Source organism: Trachemys scripta, chromosome 2 (assembly GCF_013100865.1).
Source record: "Trachemys scripta elegans isolate TJP31775 chromosome 2, CAS_Tse_1.0, whole genome shotgun sequence".
NCBI classification, from domain to species: Eukaryota; Metazoa; Chordata; order Testudines; family Emydidae; genus Trachemys; species Trachemys scripta.
The window spans coordinates 270,040,681-270,060,103 of NC_048299.1; positions in this window are offsets into that span (position 1 = coordinate 270,040,681).

Here is a 19,423-nt window from a genome sequence, read left to right on the forward strand (position 1 = left end):
TATCAGGGAAGATCCCTGCTAGCCAAACGCGAAAAGCTCAGAGCCAATTCTCCCCCCCCCCACTGTGCTTGGCTAACTGCAGGGAAGGATTTCTTTTCAGCCACAGGCAAACAGCCCAGTAGGAACGGCCACCTCTGTCCCCTTAATTAAATTCCCGTATTTCAACCAGGTTACCAGGAGCGATATCACTCTTCTGAGGATTATACAGCGAGATAAAGAACGGATATTGCTTGAATGCCAGCAAACACCGGGACCATACGCTGCCAGGCTTTGTCATGCAATGATACCAGATTATTTGCTACTAGCATGGCATGGTCATGGAGGACAGAATAAGGCTTCTGCAAAGGCCCAGAAACCTTCTGCAAAGGCTTTTGGAGTATCTCCAGGAGCGCTTCATGGAGATGTCCCTGGAGGATTTCCGCTCCATCCCCAGACACATTAACTGACTTTTCCAGTAGCTGTACTGGCTGCGAATGCATCCCAAGTCTTCAGGGCAAATTAATCATTAAAAAACGCTTGCTTTTAAACCATGTTTTATATTTTAAAAGGTAAACTCACCTGAGGTCCCTTCCATGGGGTCATGGTCTTGGGTACTGGCTTGGGAGGGTACTTCAGTCAGGCTGAGAAAAAGATCCTGGCTGTTGGGCAGAATGGAGTGCTGTGAGCTCTCCGCAAGCTCGTCCTCCTCCTCCTCCTCCTCTTCCCCGTCCACAGAATCCTCAGGTCTGGCTGATGAGATTACCCCCGCCTTGGAATCCACGGTCAGAGGTGGGGTAGTGGTGGCGGCCCCCCCTAGAATTGCATGCAGCTCAGTGTAGAAGCGGCATGTCTGCAGCTCTGACCTGGAGCAACCATTTGCCTCCTTTGTTTTCTGATAGGCTTGTCTGAGCTCCTTGACTTTCACACAGCACTGCTCTGAGTCCCTATTTTGGCCTCTCTCCATCATGCCCTTGAAGATTTTTTCAAAAGTTTTGGCATTTCGTCTTTTTGAATGAAGTCCTGTTAGCACTGAATCCTCTCCCGTACGGTCCATGCTGCTGCTCTTTTTCAATTATCGGCCTGCATGGTTACCTGTGCTGATGAGCTCTCTGTGGTCACCTGTGGTCTCCTGTGCTGGGCAAACAGGAAATAAAATTCAAATGTTCGCGGGGCTTTTCCTGTCTACCTGGCCAGTGCATCCGAGTTCAGATTGCTTTCCAAAGTGGTCACAATGGTGCACTGTGGGATAGCTCCCAGAGGTCAATACCATCGAATTGAGGGCACACTAACCCTAATTCGAAATGACAATATCGATTTCGGTGCTACTCCGCTCATTGGGGAAGAGTACAGAAATCGATTTTAAGAGCCCTTTATTTCAAAACAAATGGCTTCGTTGTGTGGATGGGTGCAGGGTTAATTCAATTTAACGTTGCTAAATTCGAATTAAACTCATAGTGTAGACCAGGCCTTACAGTCACTTTGCACAGGTGCAAATGACTCCTTGCGGCTCAAGGCAATGAAGATTCAGGCCAATTTTCTTCAGTGGAGTACCTACTTATCTGCACCAAGGGTCATGAGAAGAGAATCTAGCCCATCATGTGTCTATTGAACACTACCCTCCCCCAGCTTCACTATACTGTGTGATTGTAAACATACTAGTAGTTACTGCTTTGACCTTTGCTGGTAAATAGCCTGACAGGAGTGATGGCTATGTAGATCCTCCAGCAACAAATAAAAATTGATATATATGTATTATCCCATAAAACCATTGTTCTGTTTTACTAGTGCTGACTGACTGAATCCATCTACTGCTCCCTAAGGACTGCAGAGCATGGAGGCAAAATTCCGGCTAAGCATGGATAGCAAGAACCAGACAACTTGACTTTGAAATAACACACCGCTGCTTCATGACTCATGGAACATCCCTAAATGTGAGCTGATTCCGGGAAGAAGATCCAGTTTCTTCTCACTCGCCTTACAGACAAAATGCCATAGTGTTTTGTGTGTTCCTCAAAAGCTACTGATTTCTTCCTGAAGTTCATCTGGAGCTCTATTCTCTTAACAAGCCTATCTAACCAAACACTGAATGCAGACAAAGGAGCTATTTTGTGTATGCATATGTTTTCTGATAGGCTGAACTATCCTGCTTTAGAAGAAGGATGGGGAGTATATGACCTCATACTTCTTTCCCATCTCGAATAGCTATGATTTTTATGGCTCGTATTCATCCCTGGTGTAATTCCCTTGACTTCAGTGGATTTATACCAGAAATGAATGAGTCCCACCGATTCCATAATCATCAACTAGGACTTGAATGCCGAAATGATAATACCACACAGCCTTTGAGTCAGAAGGATCTCCAGGTATGTTACAGCAGATCTCAGGGTCAGATCCAACTCTCAGCTATGCTGGTGTAAATCCCAAGTTATTTAATTCTAGTGGCGTTACTCAAGATTTACACAGGGGAGAATCTGAGGGCTTGTCTACATTACCCACAGGATCAGCGGGCAGCGATTGATCCAGCAGGGGTCGATTTATCACGTCTAGTCTAGATGCGATAAATCGACCACCGAGCGCTCTCCCATCGACTTGGGTACTCCACCGGAGCGAGAGGCGCAGGCAGCGTCAACGGGGGAGTGTCAGCCATTGACTCACCGCAGTGGAGACACCACAACTAATGTTTCAATAAATTCTACTCTACCCAAGCAGGAGGAGATAAACAGAATATTCCACTCAGATTAACAAAACACCAGAAGGGCATATGTCTTGCCATAAGTATTAGAAAAGGCCTGTCAAGAACATGGGACTTCGATTTCAACAAAGTTTTCCCCTTGATCAGATAGAAAGAAGAGTCCAGTCTGATCCATGGAACACAGAAAGCTTTGGTAACGTGTATAAGACAAGGCTATGTTTACAGAAGTGTGGCCCTGACTGATAATCGTGGATCAGATCATAGGTCGGTTGAGTCTAGTATCTTGCCTGGAGAAGCAGACAATACTTGGTAACTGGCCGCAAAAATTGACATGGTCTATCTCACAGTTAAACAGGCTCATCACTTGTATTAAATGACACAGACAGGGAACAGCTCCTTCTGACACAGAAATGACTGACCAACCCCATCACATCACATGAAGCCACTCACTGCTAATATGAACTGCTCCCTGCAACAGTCAGCAGCAACCCACAAGTGCCACACAACGGTACTGATTAAGTATCTCTGGTGTAACATGGTCTGGGCAATATTCTGTCGTTTCTGTAGTGCCACAATCTAAGGCTTTAGTCTCTGGTGTCTTCCCAGGATGATTTCACATTCCTTCCAGTGAACCTGGCTTTTCCTATTGACTTACATGCAAATGCAGCTTCCTTTGGGTTGGTTTCCCAGTGCTTAATTTACATTAGAGGCAGTGAAATAATTAGCTTCCCTCCTCTGGAAGAAAACCTGTTTTCCCTGTGTTTGGTTACAGACTTTAGAGCATAACATCAGTAAGTATGCATAATTCCTCATATAGCATTACTATGTACATTTCCCAATGATACTAGTAACCAGTGTGTCACTGGCTTTCATTCGATACCTTACAAGACATTTTTTTGTATATAAAAAAAGTGTTTTAAGTGCAGGGAGTTTGTCAGGCCTGATAGGCATTGCTGCCACACAGCAGTGAATCACCAGTAGGCCTCTGTATCACAGGGCTGTTGAGAATTTAGGGGAAGATTGAATCCAGATCCAAGCTTTGTGACTCTGGCCCATTCCCAAGAATCATTAGGGATTCTGGCTTTAAGTCAAAACTGATAAACCATAGTCAAAGCAAAACTTGAGCATGCTTTATTATTCACAGCTATGTCAACTGTATCATTTTCTGTTTGCTGAAAACAGTTTATGGCAAGAGTCAATGTGCAGATTGGAAGCTCCACAATGGGATCATGGAACTTTAAAGGGTCCCATGAAGAAAGAAAAATAATAAAAATTCAAGAAAGGAAAAATAGCATAGATACCACCTCACCCCACCTCACACATTTACTCCTAAAATGTTCCAGAGCTCACATAAAATTAATCAGTGAACGTCAGAAAAATAAACCCCACAAATCAGGAAAGTCAATGGGACAGCTCAGCTGTAAACAGAGGCAGCCCATGATGTTTGTTATAGCACTACTCTCAACTACTGGCTCTGTGCATAGCAAGGAGTTCTTTAGAGAGTTTCCTTGGTGGCTTTATTGAAATAATCAGTTTGTTTAAAACATTTCAAGGCAGAGTGGACTTCCTTGTTTTTTTCTTACGTGTCTGTTAATGGAGAAGCACTAATCACTTAAGTAAAAGCTGCAGGGCCAGAGATCAGGACACTTTTGGATTCTCATCCTGTCCCTTCCCATGACTTCTTGTGATCTTGGGCAAATGTCTCCAACTCTCTGTACCAATTACTGGTAATAGAGAGAGAAAAAAACCTACCTGAGTTTGTCAAAGCACTCTGATATTAACAATATTTTGTTTCCTCATCTGCAAAGTGGAGGATACATATGAAGCGTGCAAACAAAAATGAAAGAACTTGATGAAGGCCATTGAATAAGATGGCAAAAAGGATAAGATTAGAACTTGTAGCTTTTTGGCTCTGACTGTCTTGGCCAATCATGTGATGCTGCCTCTTGTAGATAGCCCCGCCACTCAAGCTGATGTTGTTGGCCTTATGAGTTACTGTCTTTGCCTTACTATTACTAAAACTAAATTCCTGGGCTCAAGTCCTGTAGTTCTTACTCATGCACACCTCAACTGACTTAAATAGGAGATGTGCTGGAGAAATGGAGGATTGGGCCCTTTCTGTTATGCTTTGTTTGGAGTAAATATGGTTCTCATGAAAGGTACCAGCTTCACTAACTCAGGAGAATGAAATCCTTTCCTTATTGCCAGATCACTTATGTTAAAGGCTCTGCAAATTTTCTCTGCGCTGGCACATAGGTGATCCTGAGCCATGAACTGGGGATCTCTCTAGAGATGAGAGCGTAACTCAGTTTTCATGGCCCATTCAATCCCTGGTCGCTTTGCTGAAACTGCCCTGAAGAATGCCAGCTTTGGGAGGCTTTATGACATGGAAACTGGCCTGGTAGGACTGAGACCACCAGTTTATATCACATAGGCAATGAAACAGATGTCAATAGTCTCTGCAATCTGGGCTGGATTTGAACCAAAATGCAAAGATAGAAACTTCTATCACTCATTACCCATAAAGCCAGTCTCCAAGGTCTATTACAAATCCTCTCAGCCAGCCCAATGCTCAGCTTTAATTTCTAATACGTGCAAACTCTGTTTTTGCACTCAAGAGATAACCCTTCTCTGGATTTACCAGCCCAAACTCCCTCCTCCCAGGGAATAAGTGTAGAGTACCTATAGCGCCAACGCACTTCTCTTCGCCCAAGGACTGAGTGCAGATTCCTTCCCTGCAGCCCCTAGCTGCTCTCCGCTCCTGGGCTTTACACAGGCCCCTCCTGTTCTTGACCAGCTAAGCCTCATTTAATCAATCCCTGTTCCCTGTCTCCTCCTCCAGGTGCAGCCTGGGGAGTTAACTGGTCCACCTGGTCACTTGAACCCCTTCACGTCTTGTGTGTGGTGGACATCCCATCACAGGCACAGAAATGCGACAGTGCATGGAAAGTGAAAGATAACGGGAAAGAAACACAGTGAACATTTTAGAGCCTTCGCAAAGTTTTGGTTCAGATTGGGTTCCAGAAATGGACAAAGGTCGGGATGATCTGGGGAGAGCTTGTTATTTTGTCTGATCCAGTTCACCCAGACCAGCCTGGATAGATCATTTCCCTCCCAAATACATAGAGAAGCTCTTTCGAAAACTTTTAAAGCTCTGGTTCTGAACAACAGCCACAATATATTTAAAAATGAAACTAATCTTTTCCAATAATAGTACTTAGCAAGAGCCATCGGATGGATTTGAAATATTTAGTTTATCTACCCTTTGTATGTATTAGCATATTAATCTGCCTTTCCAGGCTCAAATGCAGCATTTGTAGTACTACTTTTCAGGGTTTTTTTTCTGATGTCTTTTGACTTGTCTGTGTAATTCACATTTGAAAAGCCATAAAAGATTTCAGAGAACAAGAGAGCTACACAAATCCCTTCCCAAATCCTTCAATCTGTAGATAAAAAAATCCCCACATTAATGTTTGTAAACCCAATAATGGGACAAATTCCAACCATTTATGGCTACATTTGCAATTGAGTTCTCTGCTAACATGAAGATTAAAGCAGGGATTAATTTCTAGCCCAAAGAGCCAGTGTTTAGCTTCATATACTGTCAGTAGCCAATGCATTCTTTGATCAGAGGCTATACCAACATGTTAAGAGTATAGGAACGATAAAAATGGTCATTTCTGATAGCTCTTGTTTGAAATAAAGATTAAAACCATTTAAAAAAAAATCCATCTCCATATTTTCTCCATGGATTCTTTTGTACTTTTAATGGGAGAGTTGTCCTGGCATAGTGCAAAGCTCTCCAGGGTCTGGCAAAGTGTATTACCTAATGCTGTTTAGTTGGAGTTAAAAAATACAAAGACACCAGCCCCAGTGTCTTTATACTAAGGGTAATTTGATAGTGTTACTGGAGGCGAGCTCCTTGCCCTATGCTGTGACCCCGGTAGCAAAATGGCATTCTGATCTGGCAGATAAACAAGACTGTGACAAATAGCCCTGACATCCTTGTCAGAAGAAAAGACATGACTCAGACCTGGTATCTGTGAGCAGACCAGTGCCAGCCTTCTGTGACAAATGGTTCTAGTCTGACAGTGTGTTTCACTGCTTGAACTTTCATCCATCAAAACAAGAGACAGAAGCACAGGGAGAGGGAGGCGAGGAAGGAAGAGCTAGAGAGAGCCAGAGATACAGACAGAACAGCTGGGCTGCCGGCTTTTGTATTAGGAGTCACATCTCTTTCCAGCGTTTGAATACTGTGTGATTCACATTTGCCTCCCCAATGGAGTGGTGGATCCCCAGAACTCAGTATAAACAAAGTGACGTTTCTTATCAGGGACATTGGCAACACATGGATGGATACTATGGGACAGATTTGTTAAAAAAATAAAAAACAGAATCCACCGTGTGCACACCTAAATAAGTGGCTAGTTGACTTTAAATACAGAGTTCAGATCCTATTAAGGCAACTGACTCAAGTGGCCAGCACTCAGCAGCAAACTCTGTTCTCAGCCTGCCGCAAGGTGCAAAATTCTTTTGAAAATCTAGGCTCTTAATTTGGGTACCTAAATGAGATCCGAGCTTCTCTGAAAATCTGGTCTCAATTGTTGGCTCTGAGCTCTTTGGAAAATCTGGCCCTGTATAGAACTCTAAATGGGATCAGTTAGTTGAAGTTAGCTGAACTGATGCATTGTGAGTAGTACAGACTTGCAGGTGATTAGTCAGTTCTCAATGAAGACTAATTGCTTTGTCTAACTGTTTAAATTAGATCAGGTGTCTTTTTTTAAATAGAGAATGTGTACCTTATTTTCCAGATGGAATAACTATAGTAAACTCCAGCGGCAAGCCCCTCAATTACATCCATTGAACAGAGTTGACCAAATGCTGCTTTTAGTTACAATGGTAAACTCTGAAATCTGCTGAATCTGAATAAATTTTCCAAGCTTCCCTGAGGGTTTTTAAATATGCGAAAGTTTACCAGAAAGTAGGTCATGTTTTAAATGTGCTAAATTATACTTAGAAAGGTGCGTTCTCTCCCTCCTGCAGAACAGGTTGCTAACATGATTTCCCATCACTTCAGATTCTCATGGCAGAAGTCAAGGAAAAACATGTTTTCAGCCATTCATGTGAATGCACAATTACACCAGGAAACATTTGATGTTTAGGTAACCATGAAAATGATCCTAAATGGAAGGACATGAAAACAAGACCATGTAAGTGACTAGAGCTCTGTGAGACTTTTACAACAAAACAGGGAAAACTCACCTAGCTTTGAGTTTGGCTCCAAGCTGAAAAATCCAATTCAGGTGAATATGAGCTATTCTGGTTTAGGAACCATCAGAAACTCAATGGTCTCTCATATTTTCAAGCTCAAAGCATTCCAGTTTTAGCTGAGTGTTGCATTAAATTTGTTAGAACCTGAAACTCATAGTAAATTTCAGGAGTATGAAAGTTCCTGTTAAACTCACCACCCGGTTTCTCACAGCTTTTGTCAGAGTGAATATTTTGACAGCCAAGGTGGTGGGCTGGATTTTCAGCTCATGTAAATTAGCCCAACTTCATTGTAGTCAGTGGAACAGCAGGAGTGTCTGTCCCAGTGAGCATTTAAAGTGCATAAATACGTGATAAGGGAGGGAGGATGGGTCTGTGGCTAAGGCATAGGAATGGGAGCCCCTCCTTAAAACTCTCCTCTGCCATAATGCCTACAAAAACAACATGAATGGGTAGGTTACTGGGCCCAGATTCTCAAAGGTCCTTAGGCATCTAATTAATATTGACTTCAATGGACATTAGACAACTAAATATCTTTGAGGATCTGGGCCCTGGTATGTGACAGCTGCTTATCATGATGGCCAGTATCTTCTCACAGTTACCTTGTGCTCTTCCATGTCCATTTCTTGTCTTATATTATTATCTCTTTGCAACAAGGGCCATCTTTCTGAGATGTGGTGGTAAGTGTACTATCACAATCTGTTATTAAATGTGGACAGTAACACATCCCTACTTCACAGGGACGCTGTGTGGTTGAAATCCTTAATATTTGTAAGTGCACTTGGAGATCATCTAATAGGAGGCACTGCAGAAGTGCAAAATATTATTATTATTAGTCTAGGGGTGAATTTTACTTATAGAAGAAATAAAACATAGGGAAATAGTCATCTAGGGCTTAATGCAAAGTTCACTGAAATCAATGGGAAGCTTTCCACTAACTTCTGTGAACTTTAGGTCTGGTCCCAATGAAAAAGAAAAAGGGAAAACACACACTGAAATAGTTACATTTATTTATGAATTGGAAAAAAGTAACAAATATATTATCATGAAAAGTCAGAAGGAAAAGGGCAAGGGAATAATTCATTACTGTTGCACATCTGAGTTGTATTCAGTAAGTCACAATTCATGATAATAATGTGCTGTTCCATGATTATAATGCCTTAGCTGTTTATATTGCACCAAAACTCTAAAAAAGGGAAAATGAGGGCAAAAAATAATTAAGAACAGGACATTCTAATCAGCACTCTGATGTTTCAGCAGTAGAGCTGGGTGAACAACTGATTTTGTTGCTTGCTGTCAATTCAGATTTTTTTTTAAAGTATGCTTTGAGTTGACCCAAAACTTATTTTTTTCAAAAATTTTAGCAAATTGAAAATTTTCAAAAATAATTTGGGGTCAAATGAAACATTTTTTTCAAGTCAAAATTAAATGTTTCATTTCAGTTTTCAGTGTCTGTTAGCTTTTCAAAAAATGGAATTGAAGAAAATTTCAAAACAATTTCATTTTGAGTCAAAATATTGCAATTTTCATTTCAAAAATGTTGAAATGAAATATTTTGACTTTTTTGTTTTCTTTTTTCCCCCTACACAAACAATTTGGTGAAACAGAAATGAATTTGTTAGACCTTTTGGTATTGCCCAATCTGCACTTTTCACTGAAAAAAGTTTTGGCCATAAAATGTCATCCTGCCCTATTCAGCACCAGAACAGGATCAGAAACCATGATCTCAGTGTTCATTATGTTACCTAATGGGACCTCATTCCTAACTGTAAGCACATTCTTAAGTTTCACTGACTTTACATACTTAAATCCCATTGACTTCAGTGGCTCATGGGCTTAAGGGCTTCTCTTGATTGTCTCCCAACAAATTCAGTGGAGCTTGAGGGCGCCAGCATCTTGTAGTATCGTGCCCTTCAAAACATAGTACATCATCCAGATCATTTAAGGGCTTATCCAATGGGAGACTTCAGACTTAAAATGTGGATCAAGCACTTACAATGTTTGGCCATCTCCATACCACTCCTTACTCTACATATTAGTCTTAACTTGGCAAAAGTTCTGACGAGAGAACTGTGACCTTGTTTTTCAGCTCTTTCAAGTGCCTTCCATGCCAAGAGGTCTCCATGAAACTGATGGGAAAAAAATCTATTTAATCTGGAAATAAATGTCCTTGCTGACCACATCCATAACTTGACCCTTCTCTTTCACAGAAGGAAAAATAATAATTTACACCCTATCTGAAATTTTAGAGTTATTTCCTCAATGTAACTTCCTGTCCACCCCCCTCCACTGATAGGCTACATGCAGGAGAGTGAAGAGCATAGTGTTTGGGCAGCAGTGTCCCTGCACTAATGCAGCTTGCGAGCCTTGTAGAGAAGATACCTTCCCCAGTGGAACATCTCTTAAGGCCCCTCCTTTTGGCCTCCTAACTAAGGGCTTGTCTTCACTACCGGGGTAAGTCAACCTAAGTTACGCTACTCCAGCTAAGCAAATAACGTAGGTGGAGTCGATGTAGCTTAGGTCGACTTACCCCGGTGTCCTCACTGAGTTGCGTCCACGGGAGATGCTCTCCGGTTAACTTACCTTACACTTCTTGGGGAGCAGGAGTACTGAAGTTGACAGGGGAGCACTCTGCCTTCGATTTAGCGGGTCTTCAGTAGACCCGCTAAATCGACACCCCCTGCATTGATTACAGCAGCGTCAATCTCCCGGGTAGTGAAGACAAGCCCTAAGTGCTTGATCTTGTACCATTCAACTCAATGGGAGCTTTTCCACTGGCTTCAGCAGATGCAGAATGAAGCACTAATGCTACCACAAGGTATTGAAGTCCATTTTACCTTTATCATTCACATGGTTGGTTGTGTCATTAATTACCAAAGTATGCATTAAATCTGATTTTTTAGTTAATGAAACCACAGTTTGGACTACAGCACAGTCACATTTTTTTCTAAATTTGAATTAATATTTTTTGTATGATGCAGTCATAGAATCATAGAAGATTAGGGTTGAATGAGACCTCGGGAGGTCATCTACTTCAACCCCCTGGTCAAATCAGGACCAACCCCTACTAAATCAGCCAAGCAAGAGTTTTGTCAAGCTGAATCTTAAAAACCTCTAAGGATAAGGATTCCACCATCTCCCTAGGTAACCCATTCCAATGCTTCACCACCTTTTTAGTGAAATAGTTTTTCCTAATATCCAAACTAGACCTCCCCCACTGCAACTTGAGACCTTGTTCTGTCATCTGCCACCACTAAGAACAGCCGAGCTCCATCCTCTTTGGAACCCCCCTTCAGATAGTTGAAGGCCGCTATCAAATCCCTCCTCAGTCTTCTTTTATGCAGACTAATTGTTGTTTGTTTTGTTTTTAGGGAATCAGACATTTCCATTTTTTTTTAGTAGCTCTAGTTTGGATGAATCATTTTCAAACTAGGGGCTGTTCTCGACCTCTGCTTTACCTGTTAGCTTCACCTTGCTATTTGTTAATCAAGTCATGTGGTCAGTCACTAAGCATTCTGCTCCCAGATTGGATGACTGAAAAATTATAAATAGGAGATCAAAGAATTGCTAATAATGAGTCAGGGAGTTTAAGGCCAGAAGTTCCCTTACATTTTTTCAAATTAACTACTGAAGACCTAAGTGGTGAATAGTTCTTATATTGTTCCTGGCATGTGGTAAATCCAGAGTTCTATAGAACTGTTATTGCTTACACTAAAAGTGAATTTGGCCCATACAATTTCTTTAAAACTAGATATATGACCTGAAAGCTAGTGGCAAATATCTATATCTATTGATATGTATGTATATAGATAGCTAGATAGATAGGAGCTCACCTGTATTTAATAACATTGAGAAATTACACACAAACAAAGGAACAAAAGCAGAAGGTCACCAATGAATCTGTGTTCTGTAATTGCAGTCTCGCTATGCCACAGCATACCACAAGCAATCTACAGAGGTTAAAACCACAGCGTGACTCCAAGAGATGTGGTATGACATTTGCTGCAAGGAACATCCGTGCAGCTGTAATGCAGTTAAGCATTTTGAACACCAGTTCAAGAGATATTTCATTATTGATGCCACTGTGCTTTAAGAAGTACTTGGGCCACTGTTTCTAGCTCCATCCTAAACCTGAGAGGCGCATACAATTTCGGAATTTTTTTGGATGTCAAAAGAAAAAAAAAGTCTTGGGTTCACTTTGAGTTTTACGGTAGATTTGGTTCAGGTCCGTTCTTATTTTTCCAAATCTGCTCGTATATCCCTACTTGTTTGCTCTTGTTTCAGAACATACAGAATATGAGTTAAGTCCTCAGCAGCTGGAGGGAATGCAAGTCAGTTTGCATCAGGATCGTGATGGATCTTACCCAAGAGGGAACCTTAGTTGCAGCCATTTCCAAAGAAGAAGTGATGGCGGTTGCATTTTCTTATTCAATTTAGATTTTCCCACAGTAGCAAGAAATGTCTCTTAATAATTTATCTGGAGTTTAAGTATAATATTGTTAATTGATAGAAGTAATTTCAGTGCTTTTTAATATAGCAAGTCTCTAGTGTGCAATACTGTTAGTTACTGAATGGCATAAAACACGCAGAAGCCTTTTTTAATTTAACTCGAAGTTCCAAGTTCATTTTCACATTGAGCTGAAGCAAGGATATCCCAATGAACTTCATATTAGGATAAATCTTCTTGAATCTCATCAGCAATGGAACCTCATGTTAACCAATCACAAAATTATACATAGTATACTACAGGTGGAAAGTAGATATTATGAGCAAAATCCTTAGCTGGTGTGAACTGGAGTAGCACCATTGACCTCAATAGTGCTATGCTAATTTACACCAGATTATGATGTGGCCTTATTTTTTCTTGCTGGTAAAAATACCAGTGCTGTGGTACAAAGAGCTACCCAGTTTTTCTACTTATGGCGTTTACCACAGCTACACATTGAAGTTCGGATGAAGTGTACCTCATTTGCATTTATGGCCCCATTTGATCTCTACCTTTCACATCTAATTTGAATCTTTCGATTTAGTGCAGTTTTAATACAGCCTCATTTCTCATACATAGCGAACCGGGTCCACTCCCTAGTCTTTAGAGAGAGAAGGGCTATGTGGAGGGTCACAGTGAGCCTCTGAGGCTAGCAAAATCCGTCAGGAAACGCAGGACCCACGGAGTCAAGGACAGAACTTTGTCACTATATATATATATATATATACACAAAGAGAGCTAACAACTATCTAATAAAACATACACTGAATTCTCAACCCACGTAGTACATTTCCATAAATCCAATGTGTCAGGTGCCTAGAGAGGAGAGATTACCAGCACATCACTCTTGAGTGAGTCCTTACCACTCACTTTCCGCAAATACCCCTTCTCCAGGCAGGTTAGTAAGTCTCTCTGAGTCTTTCAGGACATTTAATCTCCCATTCTGATCTTCTCGGTCTCAGCCTTTCATTAGAGTCTGAGTTGTTCTCTTGTTCCTTGACAGTTTCTCTTTTGTGCCTTGATGATAAAGCATCAGTCAGATGGGAAATGCCAGAGTCCACCTCAGCTGTCAATGTGTTGGAGCTTTCTGGGATTACTCGTAGATCCCCTCAATTATGTTGAAATGTGTCCCCCTGGTCTTTCTGGACTATATAAATCCTTGGATGCAGCTGTTCTTTAATTGTACCCCTTTGGCCCCAAGTATTGGATGTGTGATTCCTCAGGAACACTCTATCACCTGGGTTAAGAGATGGGAAATCACGGGCCCTTTTGTCAAAATAATATTTCTGCTTCCACTTCCGATTTTCTTTCATCTTCCATATGGTTTCATCCTTATGAGATTTCAGTAAATTATCAGTAATTGGTAAATTACATCTGATCCTTCTTCCCATTAACAGCTGAGCTGGAGAAAAGCCATTCTCCAGAGGTATACTTCAGTAAACCAGTAACACTTTATACAAATCACCCCCACTTTCAAAAGTCTTTTGCATAAGGTTCTTTACTTTCTGTATAGACCTTTCCACAAGTCCATTTAATTGGGGGTAATTTGGACTTGATATTTTGTGATGAAAATCCCAATCTATGGCAAATTGCCTAAAATCTGCACTGGAAAATTGTGGCCCATTATCACTAAAGACTTCATCTGGAATTCCATGTCTGGAGAAGATTCCCTTCATGCCAGCTATCACTGACTTACTATCAATACTGTGCAGTGTGCAAATTTCTGGATATAGAGAATAATCATCTGTGACTATTAAATTGATTGCCAGGTAAGTAAATCAGCGCCGACCTTCTCATAAGGGCTTCGTGGAACTGGATGAGGTCTCAGTGGCTCTGTCTGTTGGCATGGCTTGTATTCCAAGCATGAAAAGCAGTTTTCTACCACATTAGTGATGTTGTGATTGATCTGCAGCCAATACAGCATCTCATGTGCTCGTTGTTTGCACTTCTCAATTCCTAAATGACCCTCGTGGATCTTCTGTAGAATTTCTTTTTGGAGGCTCATTGGAATTACAACCTTACTGCCCTTGAAAAATCACCCCATTTATCTCACACTAAGTTCATGTCTGCAGTTTCAATAATCTCTTATACTTGGAGAGCAAATACTTATTTCTTCAGGTCACCCTTTAATTATCACTTCTTTAAAAATTCCAGATGATTCATTTTTCTCCATTTCCTTTCTTATTTGTTGCAGTTTCCTGTTAGCTATGGAAATTGGCTTTACCATCAGATCTACATAGGCTTGCATCTCTGGCTCTAAAGTCTTCTCTGGTTTTGTGGGAGCCACTGCTCTGGAAAGTGAAGCAGCAGTGAACATGAATTTACTAGCTGTGTAGGTCAACCAACTCATACTTTGCAGCTTTATCATCATCTGTACTCCTTTAGGTACAGTCATTTAGCGGATTGCTAAATAACACTATCAGGGGCTTGTGGCAATTTCCACTCTCTGTCCATAAAGATACTGATTGAATATCTCACAGGCAAACAATATTCCTAAAAGCTCCATCCTGACATGTGCATATCTGTTTTCTGCCTCAGTCACCTCCTTTTCCCTACAATGAAAGGAAGTACGTACATGGTGTTTTTATGGTTGATGCTAGCAATGCACCTCCCTTTCACTGAAATATTTGTTTCAGAATAACCAGTGACTTTTATTTTTGTTTGTCCCAGGTTTGGTCTTGTTTTCAGTCTCTCATAATCATGTTCAGACAGAATATTAATTTGAGCTCCTGCATCCAGTTTCAGTGGAATAATTGTTCCATTCATTGTCGTAGGCAGTATCCAATCCCTCTTATCAGGCTTGCTAGATCCCAGTACATCTATAAAAAACTCCTCAACCGGATTGTCTTTAACTGAATGCACTTGCCTTCGCTGCATCTGGGATCTTCAGTATTTTTTTTTTAAATCACACATTTATGATAGAGTTTCCCAAAGGCAACACAGTGTTTGGAGCTATGCTGTGATCCACACTTTCCACATGGCCATCTGTACCCAGTCTTCCCTCTAGCAGTAGTTTTCATAGCGAGTGGTTCCACTCTTTGATTTGACCTATTCTGGCTATATTCTTTTCAGGGCCGGCTCCAGGCACCAGCTTACCAAGCAGGTGCTTGGGGCAGCCACTTCGGAGTGGGGCAGCACGTCCAGCTGTTCGGCGGCAATTCAGCGGATGGTCCCTCACTCCTGCTCGGAGCAAAGGACCTCCCGCCGAATTGCCGCCACAGATCGCGATCGCAGCATTTTTGTTCGTTTGTTTGGCTGCTTGGGGCGGCCAAAAACCCTGGAGCCGGCCCTGATCTTTTGTACTTAGTACAAGAATAATTCCTTCTGGTGAATTCAGTTCTTTCGCTTTTGCTTTCACAGTTTCTGCTGCCCTGCATATTTGGAGAGCTTGTTCTGAAAGTTAAGTCTCCTTCACCGAGACGTCTCTCTCTTAACACATTGACTTTAATGTCACAAATGATTCTCTCTCTGATCAGAGACTCAGTCAGCTCACCACAGTCACAGGTTTTACTGAGTTTTCTTAATTCTGTGACACATTTCTCTATGGTGTCATCAGTTTTTTGCATGCATGTAAAAATGTGTCTCTCTCTTAAAGGTTTCACTCCTTTTTGGCATGCAAAGCTCCTCAAATTTAGTCAGTATTTTACTTAACTTCATGTTTTCACCTTCTTCAAACTTAAAGTTGTAATAAATGTTCAATGCTTCCTCCCCAACAACATACAAAAAGATTGATGATTTCATTTTTATCATTTTTCTCTTCTGCCCCCATGGCTGCTAAATACAATTCAAATCTCTGTCTGAATTTTTTCCCAGTCCTCTGCAACATTGCCTGACAATTGCACACTGGATAGTTGTTGCAACACATCCATATTTGGCTTCTTTCCCCTTCTTAAGTTAGTCAAGCTACTATTGTGCTCACCAGACACATGCAAAAGTCTCAGTGCCTGGTGCTCCACATGCTTCCATGGTGCCTCCCCTTGTCTCTGCTTTCAGCTGCAAACACAGGAGTTAATTTTAAAATGTCTGCAGTTTCCTTCTCGTTCAGCACTATTGACACCATGTAACAATCATGGAATTCATTAAATAACAAACCAGTGAATGAGAAAGTAATAAAACTTTAATAAAACAAACTGGAGAGCCTCTCTGGTGAACTGCACACCGCCATGAGGTCTGCCCAACCCAGCCTCCAGGACACATCTCCAGATTCCTATGTTCATAATACTGTCTCTTCTGAGGGAGTGTCTCTAAATTATAATTTTCTACAAACATATCTCTACACCCTCTGCCAGGGTTGAGAGAGTGGCAGGAAGTTACTTGTGTGAGGACAATGGATTGGGGACAGGAACAGGCTATGTGGCTCACCTATCCCTGTCCCTTAAGACACCCTGCCAGGAGCTGCCATAGAACACTTGGCTAGTCTGGTTTTGGGAGCCTTGGGCGTGTGGGACCCCCACAGCGAGCCGGTGCTGAGAGCATGCGGAGTCAGTCAGCGCTACGCCTGGCTCATGAGACCGCTCATGGTGTCCGACACCATCAGGTGGTCCAGAGACAACTACACGGAGCACATCATGGGACACCGTCAGTACTAGGACTAGTAAACAAGACCACTGGTCAGGGAAAATAACCCACTTCCTTCCCTGACGAACCAAGGGACGCACCCAACCCATGTACCTATTCGCTATAACAACACTGACTTAGACTCTAAATACATTCTATGGGTGGCATACCCGAGATTACTTATTCACTGACTCTTTAAAAACTCCCACACCCCAATCTGGGTCTATGCTGGTTATGTGCTATGTATCTTTTGAACCTTGTAACCGATACTTGTAACCTCTCATAACTTAAGCCTGACCCCAGATGCACAGTACCTTCCTTCTTAACTTGTGTAAATTTGATTTTAAACATTAGCTTTAATCAAATTTTTCTTTCCTACCAGACTGAGTTTGAACTACTGTGGCATGAGCAGAGTGAAAGGTGGGCACCCAAGATCAGCAATGACATAGCAGAGTGGAGGGGCACCTGGAGGCAGGGGAATGATTGTGAGGTGGTTTGGGGCAATAAAAAGTTGTTAATAAGTTGTGCTCCTTTGATATTTTGCTGGTACACCTCTACCCCGATATAACACTGTCCTCAGGAGCCAAAAAATCTTACCGTGTTATAGGTGAAACCACGTTATATCGAACTTGCTTTGATCTGCCAGAGCACACAGCCCCACCCCCGCGGAACGCTGTATTACCGCGTTATATCCGAATTCATGTTATATTGGGTCGCGTTATATCGAGGTAGAGGTGTACATTGTCAGTCTATTCCTGATTTGGATTTCCAGTACATGTTTGACTACTAAGAACTTGGCACTGCCCAAATAATTTTTTTTTTTACACACACACAATTATTTTTCCCTATCCAGGACACAAACAAATATGCCAATAGCAGGATTTTCTGTGGGACCTAAATTCTGCTTCTCAGTCAGCTCTAGTCATCAACAAAATTGGCAGCTAAATTGTAGTTGCAAAAGAACAATGACTGAGGTAGTTACTCTCTTTTTACTTTGATTCTGGCAGTGCCAACCACTGGAAATTTGCTTAAGTAAAGACAGACTGGAAATAGAGATTGGATTCAGATGGAGATCTCCAAAGCTGAGTTGGAGATTTGCTGCTAAATCTCACAGTCCACCTTGAAAATTTCAGTCTGAGTTTTTGGTTCAGGATCTTTATAGGCAAAGATGATTAAAGCACCCAGCTTGATTTTCAGCTCCCAGGCTCAATTGGCCAGTTTAGAAAAAAATCATCTTGCAACTTGTAAACCTAGCAAACATGCTGAGGGAGTCATTTTGGCTGTGCCCTCAGTAGAGAGCTGGTGTGTTCTTAAATTGAATTTGCTAAACTGAGTTAAACTCAAAGTAAAATCCTAGTTAAGACCAAGGCAGTTTGCAGCTTTCACGTAAGTGGGTTAACTCAAATTGAGAACACACCTTTTTTTTCTTAGTGAAGACAAGGCCTGAGAGATAATGAGCGTGGAACCAACAGGTGTCTTCTGTAAAGCCACTTCCCAGAGCAATGTCATAATTTATCATACTGGTGCATTCTTTGGACACCTTCTGCATTCAGCTACCCTGTGCAAACCCGGAGTCACTTCCATTGGTTTCACTGGCGTTACACAAACGCTGACACTAGTGTAAATGGGAAGACACATTGGCCCAAAATGGCCACATTGCCGCTGTTCCATTTCCTCATCTCGCTCAGTGTAGCTACCCCTCAGGCAATCTCTGCTGATTCAGTTTTTCTCTATTTTATTAGTTTCCCAGGCTTACCCTTCTCCCTTGACTGCCAGAAGTTCTTCCATGTGTACTTTAATTCAGCCTCCCCTGTAGTTCAACCTATTTACAATATGTAGAAACTTGTTCTACATGCTGTGCTGTTTAGTAAAGCCACAGGCCCAAACAGAAATCGACAGTGTTCGGTGACCTTTTCCTCTGATACCGCAGTCTCTTGTCCTGTTCCCTCCTTGGCATATTATCCACGGTACACCCCATGACAACTGAGCTATCTGCACCGATACAGAAAAAGCAGCAGAGAAAAGAGAGATGACACAGCAAGGGTTGCAAAAGCCAGAGCCATTGTAGGAGAAAACAAGACAGATTACAGTAAACTCACTGGCTTCTTTGGTCTTGTTACTCATATCCACTTGCATTTGACTCTTTCTTCTCCCCAAGCCTGGCCAGTCTGCCATGGCAACTCTTAGGCTCTCCTTAGCCCTGTCACTTTTATGATCTTAACAGAGCTAGCTGTTCACATATAAGAACATAAGAACAGCCATATTGTGTCAGACCATTGGTGCATATAGTCCAGTACCCTGCCTCTGACAGTGGCCAATGCCAGGTGCTTCAGAGTGAATGAACAGAACAATACAATTTCGACTGATCATCGTCTACACCCAACTTCTGGCAGTTGGAGGTTTAGGAGGAGATCTCTCACACACAGGTTCAGACATCCTGG